We start from the raw sequence: 19,739 nt of genomic DNA on the forward strand, positions 1-19,739 counted from the left end.
CTTAACAAAATCTGGATATTGAGTTTGGATTTCTTATCAGTCACGTTGTTGGGATACATTTGCGCAAGTGAAACTAGGGCTCGGCAAGAATAAATCTGCTGAATATTCTCTCACAGGCAGGCATACATAAATCATTTGGCTCATAGGAAATCGTTTGCAAAAAGTCAACACATGTTTATATTTTTTCATTTGTTAATTTTTTTAACCTTTTTTAGAAAGGTATCTACAAAATATCAAAGTTTATGAATCAAGTCAAGAATCATTTCCAATTAAAAACAAACAAATGCAAAAAGTCCAAAGTAACAACAATATTCTCCCCGCGAAGCACCCTTGCGGAAACGTTAACCTTTTCACTGGAAGGTCCTCGCGTCTCTGCCAGCAGCCAACCCAACGTTAAACTTTGGTGCCATTGGCCCGGGTTGCATCGACGTTTCCGACATTACGAATGAAACCGGTATCCAACCCGACCAACAGTAAGTTTCGCGCTCAAGTTTAAATTAGTTTCGATTCAATAACCTCGAGATAATGGCGGATAATAACAGAACTTTCCCGGTGTGGCAGCAATTCCGAGGCAATGCATAGCAAACTTGCTGACAAGAGCTAAGCGGATTAAACATTTTACCAGCGGATGCACTTTGTATGCAAACATGGATTAACTCGATTTGGAGCAATTTAAGCCACAACAACAAGTCTAATCGAATTGCCACCTTCCGCAAACCATAGTCCACTGACTAAACATCAAATTGACCATGACCTTGCCACAATTTGATGTCACCGCAGCTAGGTTTGGCACCCGAAATTTATTGAGCGCCACGACACTTAAATTTTTGCGTTCCGTCACGAAACGATTCGACGGGGTGTGGAAATTGATTAAATCGGATTGCCTTTGCCTTCTCGTCAACGCCGGTCATTATTCTTTATAGCGGCACGATTGAAATATTTGTTTGTTTGCTAAAAATCTCCTTAATCAGTGTGTAAATGTCAAAAGTCTTATCACAACAAAGTGATGTGAATTTTGCATGGTTTTCAATGCGATTTTACCATCGATTTTTTCCCTTCTCCTTTTCCCAATTTCATGGACTTTATTTTAACATGTTTGCCTCTCACCCAGTCGGCCTGGGTTTGATCCCAGAAGGTCCCGGTGGCAAATTTTGAGACGAGATTTGTCTGATCACGCCTTCCGTCGGACGGGGGAAGTAAATGTTGGCCCCGGTCTAACCTAGAAGGTTAGGTCGTTAGCTCAGTCCAGGTATAGGGTCATGCCTCGGTGGAGTCACTGGTAGGCAGTTGGACTCACAATTCAAAGGTCGTCAGTTCAAATCCCGGGGTGGATGGAAGCTTAGGTGTAAAAAGAGGTTTGCAATAGCCTCAACAATCAAGCCTTCGGACACCTAGTTTCGAGTAGGAATCTCGTAATCGAGAACGCCAATGCAATGCTGTAGAGCGAATAATAAGATTTTTGATTTTTGAAAAATTAAATGTTAAGTTCCAAGCTTGAACATTAAGGGTTATCCTCCCCTCCAAATAATGCACCGTTGGCAGACTGCTTTCGTGACTACTAATTCTGGCTTCTATGCCTCCAAAAAAAAGGGACGATACAAACAAGCCATTCGCCGGTTTGTTTTGCCACTCTACCTCCACGATAAGCTCCATTCCCTGAGCTTTAAGACGATTTGAGTGATAGCATTAAGGTGGTGGCGGTCGTTATGGACGAGAGAAAGTATTTTCCACGGATTGTGGTACCCATTCCGGCATGGTTCTAATCCAACTCATTTGTCATAACAATTTTGCTTTTATTTTCCGTTCTTTATCGACCGGACATGCTGAAGGTGTGCGGTTTCAGTTACCTGAATTTATATTTGCAGCAAAAAAAAAACACGAAAAAAGCCATTTGAAACACGTGGACGAGTCATAAATTGTGACTTTTCCCCGCGGGGTCAGCAGAGAAAAACCTGAGCTGTCAAGTGCACACAATGCGTTCGTGACATCTGCGGAAAAAGTCGGTCTCGTGAAAGGTTTGTTTCATCACAGCGAAAGAGGGCGCGGTACTGGATTGTATGAGAACATCAGTTTGATCGATGAACTGTTGAACGACCCAAACTTTGTCAAGTGTAATCAATCAAAAGTGAGATGAGTAAACTTTTAACGAATCAACACGTGTTGGAAAAAGTAGAGAACATGAAAAAATAAACTTTTTTTTATTATCTGTCAGTATTTTTACTGAAGTAAACTACTCTTTTTATTTTTAAGATAATTTTACTCCATTGTTTTATTACAAAAGTGAAACTGCACATAAAGACGCCAATTCACACTTTGATTTAGGACAAACAACAGATTTTTTCAAACAAAACATCTTTCCACATTATCAGAAAATGGCCTGCCATAAATCTTTTTCTAATAACAATTTGTTTTATTTGCCTAGTGTATCGAGAAAAAAATTAAATAAAAATAAGGTTATTGATCTTATTTTTGAAGATTTGAAAAAAATACAGAAATTTTCTGAGAAATGTGTAAGCTATGGAAAATTATAGCTTAGGAAAAATAAAATACATAAAATCCCAAACGAGATCCACCGAGCACGATTAAAATTAAAACAAAACCGAGAAAAATTACACTCTAATCTCTATCCGGCACGAAAACAAACAATTGCGCTGCCTGGTTCGTGAAAACACTGCACAGTGATTCAGGTTGAGAGAAACATAAGATTTTCATTCTACATATTTTTTTCCAGTAATTTTTAAAATTCTTAAATTTACAGATTTTAAAAATTTGTTTGATTTTTTTTTTTGTAAAAAAAAACATTTATTTTGATATGAACTACGAACAGCAACCGCACGCTAGAGGTCCTGACCGTCGGCCTTGTCTGCACGAACAAACATCAGCCTGTACTGTTTCGGTTCTAATCCCAATGGTCCAATTTAACCATCGTTGCCGGGACCGGCTTCTCTCTGTAATTGTACATGCCTCATTAACACCGCCATTACCATTTCGGGGTTGGCACATTTAAATTGTTGTTGTGGACCCCGCTCCATCAGTCAACAACGGTTTGTATTGTTTTGTCCTTTTTGTTTAATTTTATGTTGAGTTGAACGGTTGGTAATCATTTGAATACACAGTAACAAATTGCCAAATTAAACCCCACAACCGCTTAAAATATTTCGATGCGTATCGTATTTTTCCAAAGACGAGATAAAAAAAAAAATTTAAATTTAATATTGACAAGAATCAAGCAGCTGTTGAACCGAAAGCTCAAAAATCCATTAATCTGCAATTCCAGCATGTCACCGTGGAGGACCATGCCGTTGTAGATATCGTGAGATCCAATACTTTTCGTTGAATATTTATTATCGGTTATCGCAAAACGCCGGTGAACGGATGCTGCGCGCGAAACATGAAAGAAGCCAGGACGATAAAGAGTTTTTTTTTCACTGGCAGAAAATCAATTTTTCACTGAGGTAATTTATTGGAAAATCGATGCCTACGTTACTTTTGATGCCGCTCAAAATAAGGAAAATTTATCATACGAGAAGCTGCTTCTAACTAAACAACTTAAGTACAATCTGATTCTGGCATCGCATGAAGCTGATATCAATTCCGCCAAGCAATGACTAATATCAAGCGTTCCTAGCATTGACGGGTGCTGAATCATTCATGCTTCAATTGCTAAAAGGTACACTCAAAATTAATCTCAGGCAAAATCTTTTTTAAATTTCTTCCAAAATGTCAGAATGTTGACATTAATTTGTTAAAAAGTAAATTAAAAAGTTGTTTTCAGATTGAAGAAAAAAACTGCAATCAACCATTTTCGAGTGTATCAATCAGAACCTAACCGTGCATTATTGGCGAGTTCGATCGCTCTCGCCAGGCACATCAAAGGCACCGAGCACCATTTCTCTAGCTGGTCGAAATTTATTTCCAACTACCACCCAACACCTCCAGAAGGTCCAAAAAGGATCAAAGCTGCTAGGGGAACAGCATCTAACTCCATCGTGCCTCTAATATTGCCATATCAGCACTTTGACGTTTAATAACAGCTCATAAAAAGGGGTTTCAACTGAAATTGAGTGATAAATAGCTCAATAGGCAGTGAGTAGGCAAGTTTGTATCAACAGTTTTACAAAATAAGTAGTTTAAATAGAGTAAATAAGCAAATTAGATGGACGCAGGAACGAGTGATTAACCTGCCAAACATACGAAAATTTCCTCTAGCGAGTGGCTGATGGCTTTGTCAGTGACAGCTGGGATCCATATCGGACGGATTTTGGTCAAAAGTGTACGTTTAGTTTGTGATTTGATCGAAAAAGCCTCGAAAGTTAAAAGGACGCCCAAGCCCACGCACTTTAATATTGAATGGGAGAGGAAATGGATTTTTGAACGAACCAAAAAAAAAAGCTCCAAGGAGAATGTAACTGAGTGGTTCCTAATGGACAATGGGTAGGCGAATAAAAGATCAGAAAATGGAATAAAGTTGAGTTGTCAGCAGCCACAATGTAGGGGATTGTAATCAACGGATCTCTATTGACTGTTGGGCAACTAAAGCTGCGGCAGTATATGTTTGAAATAATCCAATCTTAGCTTATGAGTAAATTACATGAGCAACTCTCTACAAAATCGGCCGATTTCGACTATTTTTTGTATTTTTTTTAATTGGCTCAAACTTTGTGGGGGCCTTCCTTACGACCAAACAAGCTATTTCGTGTCATTGGTTCACCCATACAAGTCTCCATACAATTTTGGCTGCTGTCCATACAAAAATGGTACGTAAATATTCAAACAGCTGATCTTTTGAGTAAATTTTCTAATCAATTTGGTGTCTTCGGCAAAGTTGTAGGTATTATTGAGGACTATTGAGAAAAAACAGGCGTTTTATTGTTATCCGAGCATTCGTTGGTGAAGGTTATCTGAATCAACATGACTCGTCGCGTCCCGGCGCAAAACGCCGGCAATATTGCCCTACCTGCGGCTCAAGCAGGCAAAAAAGTGGGAATTTCCAAAAGGAAGGTTGAGGCCTCAACTGATGGCAAAAACCGGGGATTTCCAAAAGGAAGGTGCTTTTGGAAGTGACATCGAACAGCAAAAAGACGAAAAAGAGCGACGGTACTGTACCGATGGATGAGGAGGAGGAGAACTCTTCATCGCACGAGGAGCAGCTTTTGAAGAACAACAAGTTCGCTGGACTGCCTGACGAGGACCAGGTAGCGGAAGCAAAGGAGAATGAAGTGAAACAGCGAAAGGAGAAACTGCCTCCTTTTTATGTACGGCAATCAGCAGCAACGATCGACTTTCGAGCGGGGCTGGTTGAACTCATCAAGTCTGGGAAAGTCCAAGGCAACATTCGTCTGTGTCAGGACGGATTTAAGGTGCTGGTGCAATCCAGGCAGCACTATCAACTGGTCAAGGATTACTTGACCGAAAACGAGGCGGAGTACTTTACCCATGATGTCGCCATGGATAAGCCGTACAAAATCGTCGTCAGAGGTCTGTACGACATGCCAGTGGAGGAATTAGCTGCCGAGCTAAAAGTTTTGAAACTGGATGTGTTGGCCGTGCACAAAATGAGCCGACGCAACAAAGACATCAAGTACCGTGACCAGCTCTACCTGCTGCATTTGGCTAAGGGATCGACGACGCTTCCTGAGCTGAAGGCAATCCGAGCGGTTTTCAACATTATCGTGTCGTGGGAGCGATACCGACCAGTGCATCGTGACGTCACACAATGCTTCAACTGCCTGGGTTTCGGGCACGGAGGTAAGAACTGCCACCTGAAGCGTCGTTGCGCCAAATGTGGTACCGATGCGCACATCACATCCCAGTGCATCCAAGATTCGCTGGTGAAGTGCCTCAACTGCAACGGTGAGCACTCGTCAACCGACCGAAAGTGCCCCAAGAGAGCTGAGTTCGTGAAAATTCGGCAGCAAGCATCGACGAAGAATCAGCCTCAGCGTCGTAGAACTCCTCCAGCCCTGGTGGAGCAAAATTTTCCACCTCTTCAACCGCGACGCCAGGTCCCGAACTTGGCACCGTTGCCGTTGGATCCCAGGAAGAGAGCTGAGATGAATCATCCACGGCCGGGTTCCAGCCAGGAGCCGAGACCGCCACCACCGGGCTTCAGCCAGGAGCCAAGACCAACCCAAGAACCAGCAGTTGAGGAAAATGGTAATGATCTTTACACCTCAACCGAACTCCTCAATATTTTCAAACAGATGTCCGCTGCACTGCGTGGATGCAAAACCAAGACCCAGCAGATTGAAGTGCTGACCTCGTTCGTCATCCAGTATGGATCGTAGGTCCCTCAAGCTGCTGAATTGGAACGCTTGCTCCATTAGGAGGAAGAACTTAGAGCTGGTGGATTTTCTTCGCGAGAAGGAGATCGACGTAGCTGCCATCACGGAAACTCATCTGAAGCCCGGTGAAAAAGTTTATCTGCAAAACTACAAGATCGCGACGCAGCTCGATAGGACCACCTCTGGAGGAGGAGGTGTGCTTGTCGCTGTTCATCGTGATCTCAAGCCACGCCGGCTGCCACACTTCAAGCTGGACATCATCGAGGCCGTTGGGGTGGAAATTCCCACTTCGGTTGGCCCAGTACTCTTCATTGCTGCATACTGCCCACGTCAGGTGAATGCCAGAGATGGTTCAGCAGCAAAACTGAAGAGCGATATCCAGAAGCTGACACGGCGGAGCGCAAAGTACATCATCGCTGGTGACCTCAACGCGAAGCATGAAGTTTGGGGCAACAGCAGGAGGAATCGGAACGGAGTGATTCTGCACAACGATCTGCAAAACGGATACTACAACGTTGTGAGTCCGGATCGTCCAACGAGGGTGGCTCGGTCTGGGAATCACTCAATCATCGACTTCTTCATTACCAATATGGCTGAGAACGTGGCTCATCCTGAGGTGTTTGAAGAGTTGAGTTCTGATCACTATCCGGTGGTTGTGGAGGTTGGAGCTTCCGTTACTCCGCAGCGGCAACCAACCCGGAAAGATTACCACAACGTTGACTGGCAGCAGTTTCAGCAAGTGGTCGACAGCAACATCGACTATGATCAACACCCGGAAACTTCTGCCGATATTGATCGTTCGCTGGAGGTGATCCAGCAGGCTATCAACCAAGCAGAGGCTGCCAACGTTCGGGAGGTTCCTGTTAATTTTAAGGTAACTGATATTGACGTAGATACTAAACACTTGATTAGACTTAGGAATGTTTATAGGAGACAATATCAACGGACTGGGGACTATGACAAAAGATTTCAGTGAACAATTTGAACAAAATCATACAAGACCGACTTGACAATATCAGAAATCAAGAATTTTCAAAACATGTAAGCCAGCTTGGGAATTATTCAAAACCATTTTGGAAACTTTCAAAAGTTCTTAAAAACAAACCAAAGCCTATTCCTCCTCTTATTGTTGAGGATTCTCCTTTGATTACATCCGAGGAAAAGGCAAATGCACTTGGGCTTCATTTTGTTAGTTCACATAATCTTGGCGCTTCCATGACCAGCCGTAAAGAAACATCAGTTGCCAATAGTATTTCAACAATCAATGACTCTACCTTTGAATTTCCTGCAGATTCCCATGTTTCTGGTGAGGAAGTCAAAGTTGCAGTTAAACAAATGAAAAATATGAAAGCTCCAGGCTTTGATAACATTTTAATCTAGTGTTGAAAAAACAGAGTGATCAGTTCTTTCAACATCTAGCCAATATTTTCAATAAATGTTTGCAACTTGGTTACTTCCCCACCAATTGGAAACTGGGCAAAGTCATACCAATTTTGAAGCCTCAAAAGATCCAACATCGCCAACAAGTTATCGTCCCATTAGTCTTTTGAGTAGTCTGTCCAAACTCTTTGAGAAGGTCATCTATTCAAGGCTTTTGGATTTTACCAACGATAATAATATAATTTTGAATGAGCAGTTTGGCTTCCGAAAGGGACATAATACTGCTCATCAGCTTACGAGAGTAACTAAAATCATCAAGCAGAACAAGCTTGAGTCTAAATCAACTGCTATGGCTTTGTTGGATGTTGAGAAGGCTTTTGACAATGTTTGGCATGATGGTTTGATACATAAACTGTATTTATACGGTTTTCCAATGTATCTTATCAAAATTATCCAGCACTATCTTTCGGAGAGATCGTTCAGGGTTTTTCTGAATGGGATTGCTTCTGGATTATTCAACATTGATGCTGGGGTTCCCAAGGAAGTATTCTTGGCCCACTTCTGTACAATATTTTTACATCTGATTTGCCTACTCTTCCTGGTAATGGTGTGTTGTCACTTTTGCTGATGACACTGCCGTTATTTATAAGGGTAAAATAACCAGATATTTAGTTGGCCGTCTTCAGAAGGGTCTTGACGTTCTTTCCGAATACTTTGGCGACTGGAAAATTCGCATAAATGCAGCCAAAACTCAAACCATCATTTTTCCACTTTCCAAATCGGCCCGATTTGTCCCAAAGGATGATGTTTTGATTAAAATGAATGATGTTTCAATACCCTGGTCAAAGGAAGTTGTCTATTTAGGTCTCATACTTGACTCGAAACTATTGTTTCGGCAGCATGTAGATAAAATATTGAACAAGTGCAGCATTCTCATCAGGTGTTTGTATCCTTTAATTAACAGAAAATCAAAGCTATCTTTGAAAAATAAGTTAGCAGTTTACAAACAAATAATTTACCCCGTTATTGAGTATGCAGTACCTGTTTGGGAGTGTTGCGCTAGAACTCATAAATTGAAGCTCCAGCGTGTCCAAAACAAGGTACTCAAAATGGTTTTGAATGTTCCTGGCTGGACAAGATCAAGTGAGGTTCATGAATTAGCAGAAGTAAAAATGTTGGATCAGAAGATTCAAGAAAAATGTTTGAAATTCAGGGAAAAATGTGCTATATCTGAATACCCCTTGATTCAAGGATTGGTTTAGTTTATGGTAAGATTAAGTTAGTTTTAGGTTAGGTTATGTTTTCTTAATTTTTTTTTTTTCCTCATTGTACCTAGTGTTACAAAAATGATAAATCATATACTTTTAAAGTTAAGAAAATGAACAGTGTTTAAATCACGAAAAGCAAACTAAAGCTGAAGAGCTACAGCTGACCACTTATTATGTAAACCAAATGTAATTATTATAAGAAAGATTCAATAAAGTATATTTAATTAAAAAAAAAAATTAAAATTAACAGGCGTTTTAGGAGACAAAAACCCGCAACTTTTGAGCCATAGAGAAACATGGTCAAAAAATCTGCCGCCGAGTTGTTTTTTGAAAAAATAGTGATTTTTTGAAAAAAATCGAAATTTCATGCAAAAACAACTTTGACGTATGATTTTAAATGTAAAATTGAATTTCCAATCGAAAAGTACTTTACACATTTCTTGATTAGGGGCTCTGTTTTCAAGTATAGCCACCAAAAGTTAGATTTTAGCGAAATATTTTCAGTTTTTTGATTTTTAAAAATAGTGACCATGAGAGACCATTTCTAAAAAATTTTTTTTTTTTGAAAAGTTCGGAAAATTTGCAATAAAATTGTCTAAGAAACATTGAAGATTGAACCTCTGATTGCTGAGAAACAGCGGCTTAAAGGAAAAGAAACACGAAAATTGAAGTTTTCTAAATCTCACCCAAGCAACCCACCAGTTTCTAATGTCGATATCTCAGCAACTTATGGTCCGATTTTCAATGATAAAACATGAAACATTCGTGAAATTTTCCGATCTTTTCGAAAAAATATTTTGAAAATTTTTAAATCAAGACAAACATATTAAAAGGGCCAAACATTGAATATTACGCCCATTTAAAATGCTGGTCTTGATTTATAATATTTGATAATTTTTCAAATTGAATGTCATAAATATACATGAACTGAAAACTCGGTCTTTTTAAAATATGTATAAAAAAATCGCATATAATTAAAGCATGAGGCATTTTGTGAATCGATAAAATCGATGCTGATATATACCTAATCAAATTTAAATGTTATTAAATTGTTAACGATTTCTGAGTACAGTCCAGACTCGATTATCAGAAGGCCTTGGCAAAATTTCACCTCGTCTAATCGAATCACGAAAAAAAAATCGTAGCCTTATTTTTGATTGTTAAGCTTTTGTATGTCCTGAACTGCGCTAAAATGGTTTTAAATTTTTAAATCCAAGATGGCTGCCAAAATGGCGGTGATTAAAAATTGAAAAAAAAAAATACATTTTGTATTTTATAAGCAAACAACCATTCAAATTCGACTTAAATGGGGTCGCAGAACTTGAATTTTACGTTAAAAGTAAGAAAAAAAAGGAAAAATCTTATGAAGAAATTTTTTGATCGATTTGGTGTCTTCGGCAAAGTTGTAGGTATGGATACGGACTACACTGGAAAAAATGATACACTGTAAAAAAAATTGATAATGAGCATGAGAGACCACCCATGGTTGCCCCTCCGTTGCTGAACAGAACCGTAATATCCTTTCAGCACTGCTGATCATAGGCTTCGACGATCTAGTGATGTTTCCCTTATCAATAGCATGTATGAATGCGCCGAAAAGATAAAACACCATGATTGCTAAAACTAGATCAGTTGCGAATAGGTAACAGTCATTGGCCACCAACGGCGCCCACCATGTCAGTTTGTTGATCTCGATTTTAAGGGACGGGAATTTTAGTTAGCGCAGGTTGCTACTAGGGCAGCTGATTTACTCTGTGCTTACACCCCACAAGCGCCAGGAACCTGAAAATGTGTTAGTAGGATAGGGTGCTTGGTCAGGATTCATCGTAGAAGATGATGATGCGATGATGCTGATAAAATTATAGTGTTTGTTGAAAGGTTTTATATATTATTCTCAAGGCAAACAATCGGATGCTACGGATGAGACATTTCCCTTTTAACTGTTGTTAAATCTTTATTGAAATGGTTTAATCTTAGACAGCCGGCTGTGGAAAGATAAAGCCACATAATGTTTATTTATAGAATGAGGTGTTAAACGCAATTCTGCAATGATAGCGTAGTCTGATTTTTAATTATATAACCATTTAATTCATAAATTTTTTACGGAATAGACGCTACGAACTCAACCAAACAATGCCTTCCGATCTTCTTTCTGTTAGCTAGATGAGGTATTGATTTTTGTTGCCTCTCGAGCTACGATGCTATGGAGAGGGCTTAACACACAAACAACCGACGTCGAGCCCTCCGAGCTACGGAGCTATGGGAAGGTCTTTTCAACACAAAAAAAGACTCGCGCACCACACAACGTTCTTGATGAATCAAAATATTTTTTACGCGATAAAACTTACGAACTCAACCGTCAAATTGCCTTCCAAACAGCGATGATGAAGAAAGGGCTTTAAGCACACACTAACTCACCGATTAATATAAATAAATTCCAATATCGATCTTGTTTTATAGCAACAGCGCAACTCATTCCTGATTTTCACGATCGCGAATACAGCACAAAAAGAACACCACAAAAATCCATCTCACAATCCTGATTTGTTTTTTTTTTTCATTTTGCACACACACACACAACCATCCACTTGCGCTGACGGAACATTATTCCCACACAAAAGAGACGAAAATTATCGCGAAAAAAACAGGACTGCGCGTCCCCAGAAGCACTGCACTTATGACGGCATTGTTCAATTATACTCACTTTTTATCACTAAAACTTGATTTGCAAAAAAACACTATTTTCATTTTTTTTATATGTTTTAGGGGACATAAAATGCCAACTTTTCAGAAATTTCCAGGTTGTGCTAAAATTCATTGACTGAGTTATGAGTTTTTGAATAAATACTAATTTTAAAAAAAATCAAAATATTGGTCGCAAAAAAATTTCAACTTCATTTTGCGATGTAAAATCAAATTTGCAATCAAAAAGTACTGTAGTGAAATTTTGATAAAGTGCACCGTTTTCAAGTTAATTCCATATTCAGGTGATTTTTTTGAAAATAGTCGCAGTTTTCAATTTTTTTTTAAATTAGTGCACATGTTTGCCCACTTTCGGGAAAAATATTTTTGAAAAGCTGAGAAAATTCTCTATATTATGCTCTATAGTTGCTGAAATATTGCAATGCAAAGGTTTAAAAACAAGAAAATTGATGTTTTCTAAGTCTCACCAAAACAGCCCACCATTTTTTTAATGTCGATATCTCAGCAACTAATGGTCCGATTTTCAATGTTAAATAATGAAACATTTGTGAAATTTTCGGATCTTTTCGAAAACAATATTTTCAAAATTTTCAAATCGAGACTAATGTTTCAAATGGGCCAAACATTCAATATTACGCCCTTCATGGTTTTTAGCACAACCTGGAAATTTCTGAAAAGTTGACATTTTATGTCTCCTAAAACATCAAAAAATAAAAAAAATGAAAATAGGGTTTTTTGCCAATCACGTTTTAGTGATAAAAAGTTAAATAAAAAATCACCAATTTTTTTTTTACCGTGTATCATTTTTATCCAGTGTAGTCCAGTGTCAAATTTGTATGGAAAATTATATGGTCAAACTAATGATGCAAAATGGCTTCTTTGGGCATACCGAAGGCACCAAAAAAGTTTCAGTCGGATTAAAAAATACAAAAAAAAAATCGAATGACCGAAATCCTAGAGAACTGCTCAGCTGCAAAATAATCTAATCTGATCCTCGATATCCATTTATATATGTTACCTGTGAGTTTAGTATGTAGTCAAATTGATATCCTAGTGCAATACCTGCAAAAAAAAGAAAAGCATATTTTAGCATAATGGCAATAGCTCCCGCCTCATAAGTGGGAGGTCCAGGATTTAATTCCATACCGGTTTTCTTGAAATTATTCGACTAAAATTAAACTTTAAATATGAACAACAGCGAATTGAATCAGGTTCGATTCAAACAAACATCTTTGGATTGGTAGACTTGAGCCACTTTGTCACCGAGGGATTAACACTTCATTAGTAAATTGATAGGTAGTAATTAAATAATATAACAAGATAATTTACAATATAATAAAACTATCACTTTCCAAAACGATTCCCCTACACACCAGTCACCACTGTACCTATAAATAAATCAAAGCGTTTGACACGGTATGTCCACGTCTTCTTCCTACCCCTGATAATTCGATGAAATAAGGATTCCTTGCACATGATCATTGCCACTCGGCTATGGTGGCTTCTTAGATGATGCCTTCCAAAAAAACCATCTAACTCCAAGCCAAATTTATTTGGGGATACCGTGGAGAATTTCCCATGTCCCCTTAAAAAGTGAAACATCTTCAAGAAGTCCCAATCATTGCCCCCTAAAGTGAAACAGGCCGGCAATGGATTTTCTAGAAACGATCTCAATGTGCAATCCAAACTAAGGAGCACCACAGAGTACTGTGTGGAAGCACTATCTTCTACAACGATCCAATCTAAATCGTTTAATTAAAACGCACCGGCAGTCTCGAAACAGAAAGCATAAAACCATTTACCATACACCACCACCCATGAACCACTTTTTCCTCCTTCTTAATCGGTGCCAATGTTAGGCCAAACCATACGACTAGAACAGCCTTGGTTGTTCCATGTGTGAGCCAGCCAACATAGAAAACCCCAACCAACCCCGTGTCCGTTTTGCATCGGCTGGCTCTTCTCTGTTGCGCAATTATGGTTGGTTATACATTTGAAGCAAAAAAAGCTTATCGCTCGGAAAAAGTTTGCCCGCAAAAGTTGTGCAAAAGCGCGACCCAAAAAAAATATTTTGATTTTTTTCGGCTCCGCTTCCGCAGCCGTGAAAGTTGTTTCGCTTTTCGACGACTGCACATAATGACGCAATCCACAGATGTGATGATCGATATCAGCTCGGTGGGGGAGGAGGGTTGGCGCCCAAAATTCGGGGGCTGGCGCATAGTTATCACCGCGTTTTGTAACACGTGGGGCACGTGGTCGCCACGGTACAATTTGAAATGAAAACGAGCCTGTCCGAAGCAGGACTGGGATGAGCTGAAACAAAAGTGTCAAATTGAGTTTTTTTTTTGCTCTCTTAAATTTTAAGCACATTTGTTGTAAAAAGTGGGAAATACACTCGGCTTATTAAAGTAGAATTTTATTTTTTGAGAAAAATGTATAGAATAACAAACCATTTTATTGAATTGAATGATGTCCATTTGATACGCCGATTTTTTTGTCTACAGTTACTTTTATATGTAACTGAGAGTACAACCAAAAATGTCAGAATGCTACCGGTCACTTTGGCATCAGGTAAAGTGAACGAAAAAATTCAATTACCTCTGTCAAAAGGAACCCAACCGAGAGAAGCAATTAACCTGTTGACTGTTTGTGTAGCAAAGTTTCTCCCACGCATCCTTTGGGGAACATCATTGATCGAGCAGAGAGCCCTTTTTGCGAGATGAGGTTGAATGTTTTAAAAAGTTAAGGTAGCACTTACATGGATGCTCTGAACTTCTGCAAAAACCAGTTTAAATTAATTATTTTTCATTTAACAACTAAACGGAACATCTCGTGTTAAAAATCGAAAACATGACTAAAGCAATAAATGATAAATGATAATGGAAATTTGAACCCACGAAACCTGTTTAACATTTCCAAGCAAAACGAGTGTCTTTTCTGTCGAAAACTCGATAAATTTAAATTGTGCGAAACTTTAAGCAGAAAAAGGGAAAACAACAAAACAAGCCAGTAGGACTACTTTCGGGGACCTGTTTCAACGGTTGATAAAAAGAAGAAACACACTCTCACAAAACCTGAGTGAAACATAACAGTGAATGATGACGAAACGGTTGCTGGAATCGGGGTGCAGGGGAGGATAGCATAAAATCAGCAACAAAACGACGTTGGTACATAAACATGAATCACAAACTTGCACAGTTGAAAAAAACACCTCAAAATACCGTCTAATTAAAAGTTCATAATTAAGAAAAAAGTTTCTTTTAAAGTATATTTTGTTCTGAAAAACTTCTATATGTTTTATAACCGTGCAGAAAGAGAAATGGCGAAGAAAGGCCGGTCCGATTGACACAGTCCAGTGAGTTGGACACAGAGCAACAGACCCGCACGCTCACTCACGTATGTGTGTGTGCCATTTAGTCGTTGCTACCAAGCAAAGCAATGCGCACGGTGCTCAAAATACCGTTATTATGAAAAAAAAATGCAATCCGAGATTTTGAAGTCTATCGATTCCTTACACTATAACGCACCTCTGAGCAAAAAATGAAAACATTCGCTGATGTATTTTTCAAGATACAGCCCTTTTAAGATATTACATCCGATTTTCAATAAGAAAACCATAACAATCTATACAATTTCGGCATTTCAAAGAATATGCATTTCGAGATAATGACGAATTTTGCTTCATATGACTTTCAAGTAACTCTGGGCAAAGTTTCAGAAGGTTTGCTGATGTATTTTTCGAGATACAGCCATTTTAAAATGTTATTTCCGACTTTTTCTAATAAAATCTGTAAAATTGATACAATTTCAACATTTCAAAGAATATGCATTTCAAGATAATGATTGATCTTGTTTTATATGACTGTCAAGTATTTCTAGGCCAAGTTTCAAAAGGTTTGCTGATGTTGTTTTTGAGATACTGCCGTATTAACATACTATTTCCGACTTTTAACGTCGATTAAATAGATTTTTTTAGAAAAAGTCGGAAATAACATATTAAAATGGCTGTATCTCGAAAAATACATCAGCAAACCTTCTGAAACTTTGCCCAGAGTTACTTGAAAGTCATATGAAGCAAAATTCGTCATTATCTCGAAATGCATATTCTTTGAAATGCTTAAAATGTATTGATTTTATAGATTTTCTTAGAAAAATTCGGAAATAACATTTTAAAATGGCTGTATCTCGAGAATTACATCAGCAAACCTTCTGAAACTTTGCCCAAAGATACTTAACAGTCATATGAAGCAAAATTCATTGTTATCTCGAAATGCATATTCTTTGAAATGTTGAAATTGTATTGATTTATAGATTTACTTAGAAAAATTCAGAAATAACATTTTAAAATGGCTGTATCTCGGGAACTACATCAGCAAACCTTCTGAAACTTTGCCCAGAGATACTTGACAGTCATATGAAGCAAAATTCATCATTATCTCGAAATGCAAATTCTTTGAAATGCTGAAATTGTATTGATTTGATAGATTTTCTCAGAAAAAGTCGGAAATAACTTTTTTAAATGGCTGTATTTCGAGAACTCCATCAGCAAACCTTCTGAAATTTTGCCCAGAGATACTTGAAAGTCATATGAAGCAAAATTCATCATTATCTCGAAATGCAAATTCTTTGAAATGCTGAAATTGTATTGATTTGATAGATTTTCTCAGAAAAAGTCGGAAATAACATTTTAAAATGGCTGAATCTCGAGAATTACATCAGCAAACCTTCTGAAACTTTGCCCAGAGATACATAACAGTCATATGAAGCAAAATTCATTGTTATCTCGAAATGCATATTCTTTGAAATGCTGAAATTGTATTGATTTTAAAGATTTTCTCAGAAAACATCGGAAATAACTTTTTTAAATGGCTGTATCTCGAGAACTACATCAGCAAAACTTCTGAAAGGTTGCCCAGAGATACTTGACAGTCATATGAAGCAAAACTCGTCATTATCTTGAAATGCATATTCTTTGAAATGCCGAAATTGTATAGATTGTTATGGTTTTCTTATTGAAAATCGGATGTAATATCTTAAAAGGGCTGTATCTCGTAAACTACATCAACGAATGTTTTCATTTTTTGCTCAGAGGTGTGTTATGGTGTAAGGAATTGAGAGACACCAAAATCTCGGATTGCATTTTTTTCATAATAACGGTATTTTGAGCATCGTGAATGCCAAAGCCGGCTTCGTCAGCCGCTCTTGGAGTCGCAGGTGCAGAGAAGCCAAGAGAGCCAGCGTCGATATGGGTGGGTTCAGTAGTTGGAATTGGTGTTAATACGATGTATATTGCTTAAATTGCTAAAATTACAACTGACACATTTGTTGACATCTAACAATGACAAAACAAATTAATATAAAATTTATCGACATAAATTTTATTTTCTTCATAAAATGTTACCTCCAGTAACCTCCCTAGCAAACCAAGTGCCACAATAAACGTCGAAAGGAAAATCCTTATGCGAAAATGCTGCACTAAAAAAAACGCTTTCATTACGGAAAACTTAAACTGAACAACACTCTTGAACGAATTACCAAACTATTCTGCTTCCACTGCTGCAGCAGTGCTGCCAACAAGAAACGAGTTATTCGCAACTCAATTAAAACGTCTACTTGTCAGCTCTCAGCGTGTTTCCCCGTTTTTCCTGACGCATTGTACTCCGCGGGTTGACAATGTCTTGCTGCGGGGGAGTGAGCCAGAGAGTACAGCATTATAATTCCATTCCGCCAAAATTATGGCTTGTTCATTACCGCCGCAGGATCTTCGCTGCCAGTTTCAGGACACGCGGACTGAGTCCGTTTTTCGCGTAAATTGGTGGAAAAAGTGCAATTTCGCGGAAGAGTTGCGCATTCTTGCGTGTGCCCCCTTTCGTTCCCTGGAGAAGTAGTATCTAACAATAACTGTCCACCCACGGACACGGACTAGGTGGACCAAAGTACGCGAGAAATTCCGGCACTGCCGGGCATGAAAAAGTGGAGAACCAAAGCCCTTTCATTATCGTGCCTTTTCCGACTATTTTTTTTTTTTGCCAATTCTACTGATGATGGCGAGTCGTTCGTTTTTGTCACCGGCCGTAGCTACGATAACGATGGCCAACGATGCTGTGTTTGCTGCAGCACAAACTCTACTCATCATCTTGAATATAATTTGCCTGAAATTCTACGAAAAGAATTGCTTTCAGTTTGCTTAGAAGCAGAAAATCGGTTCAAAATTCATGGTAGAGTAACCTTGAATTGCCGATTTCAAGGAGAATATTCATGTAAATAGCCAGTCAGTTGACACTGACAGGTGAATGCATCCCACCCTCCCAGCGATTCCGACCGAACGACATCGAGATGTGTCCACCTGGCTGTGTTTGCTATGGATGGACCACCACTTTGAGGCCTAATTCCATATTTGGCACTGTCCCACTGGGAATGCCCCGTTATGTGACGAGAGCCAGCAAGCAAAAAAGATCTTCGAAACGAGCAGCAGAAACAAGTACTTATTGGCCCGGTCCTTCCTTCTTGGTAGAGTTTTTCCCCGGCGAGCAACGGCACAATTTCCCTGAAGTGGTGTTCTCTGCGCTGAATGCTGTGACATTCAGGGGGGCTTAAAAAGGGACAAATAGCTAATGGTGTGATTAGTGGTAGGAATTCTTGTGAAAAGTGTTGCTGAAAAATTACTTTAGTTTGATCGAACAAAGAACATGAAAATGTAAGAAGAACACGCCACTTCTATGAGATTTTTGGATTTTAAGTTAAAAAGTTCTTCAAGGTGTGCCCACGAGTTTTTTTCGTTCAAAATTTTTTGATGTTGTAAAAAGACTAACGAAAAATGCAGGATGGAGCAACTCACCTAAAATCATTAACTGAAATTGTTTTTTTTTTTATATAAGTGCTCTAAACCTCAACATTTTCAAAAACCAATTACGGGAATCGATTCTCCAGATAATTTACATAATAGTCTCCATATTGACCACTGTCCTAAGTTCAATCCTTGTGAAGTTCACGGTTACGACACGACTGTCATCCACATACAAAGCGAGTGAAGTCAAAATCGAACCAAGATCGAACCAAGTTTTTAGCGCGTGACATTTGAAAAGGTCGTATGCGCATAGGACATAAATTTGAACTAGGGGAACAGCATATAATTCCAACGAGAACCTAATAATGGCATATCAGCACTTTGGTGTTCAGTTACAGCTAGTTTAAAGCATTTTCGACAGAAATTTAGTTAGTATTCTAAAAGCGAAATTCATTTTAATACAACGGACAGGAAATAACAAACAAATTTTATTTTGTTCCAAGGAAACTGAAGCTATTCAGTTTTTAGTTCAGTTCAGTGTGTTGTGTTCAGGGATGGAATCATCGCAAAAAAAAAATTCGCTTGCGAACTTTTTTCACTCGCGAAAGAGATAGGAGGCAAATCACGCAAAAGAAGATCTCTCCCGAAATTCTCCTAGAAAATCAATCTGCTGAGATTTGTTGTGAATTTCCGTGTCAGCAACACTCAAAAATATTTATTCAACTTTGTTTACACACATTGCTCATCTACAAAATGTGAAAGGTCATTTTTTGACGTGTGACGTTACACTTGTAAGTGTAGTAGCTCCCTTCAGATTTTTTCTCTTGATGAACATCCAAAGATTTTCTTTTGATGATGACTATTCCATCGCCGGTTATGTTGTTTTTCTTGTATGGCCAAGTAGAGCTTTGTTTTATTGATCTAATAAATGTTAAATGTAAAAAAAATAACGTAATGCTTGTTATTATCTCGCATATATATGCAAAAAAAAAAGTAAAAACCGAGGTAGAAACTAACAAAAACCATGATTTGGGAATAAAAATAATTTGTTTCATACGACCTTTACAAAAACCATACGTAAACAATATTACGCCTTTGGTGGGGACATCAGGAAACTGCGTGCGTATCAGATCCCTGGTGAAGGTTTTAAAAATAAAAATGTTGAAAAAATTGTGTTTTGATGATTTTTTACAATTTCTTCATGACAAACTTAATTTTTCAGTCTCGTTAATATTTTTACCGGTGAGCTAGTCCAATTTCCCATTAGATAAGATTGTCTTTGACCACTTTTCAAAATAACTCGTTTTTTATGATTTA

The 19,739-nt window shown here is 38.3% G+C and overlaps 2 protein-coding genes across 2 annotated transcripts in view; one reads left to right on the forward strand and one right to left on the reverse strand.

The window, feature by feature from the left end:
* Positions 1 to 19,739, reverse strand: part of LOC6034950 (RNA helicase aquarius) — a 128,995-nt gene that overhangs the window by 82,161 nt on the left and 27,095 nt on the right. The gene's annotated exons all lie outside the window — the stretch shown is intronic.
* LOC6034945 (probable G-protein coupled receptor Mth-like 5) overlaps positions 1 to 19,739 on the forward strand; it is a 50,087-nt gene that overhangs the window by 6,502 nt on the left and 23,846 nt on the right. The gene's annotated exons all lie outside the window — the stretch shown is intronic.

Source organism: Culex quinquefasciatus, chromosome 1 (assembly GCF_015732765.1).
Source record: "Culex quinquefasciatus strain JHB chromosome 1, VPISU_Cqui_1.0_pri_paternal, whole genome shotgun sequence".
Classification (NCBI taxonomy): domain Eukaryota; kingdom Metazoa; phylum Arthropoda; class Insecta; order Diptera; family Culicidae; genus Culex; species Culex quinquefasciatus.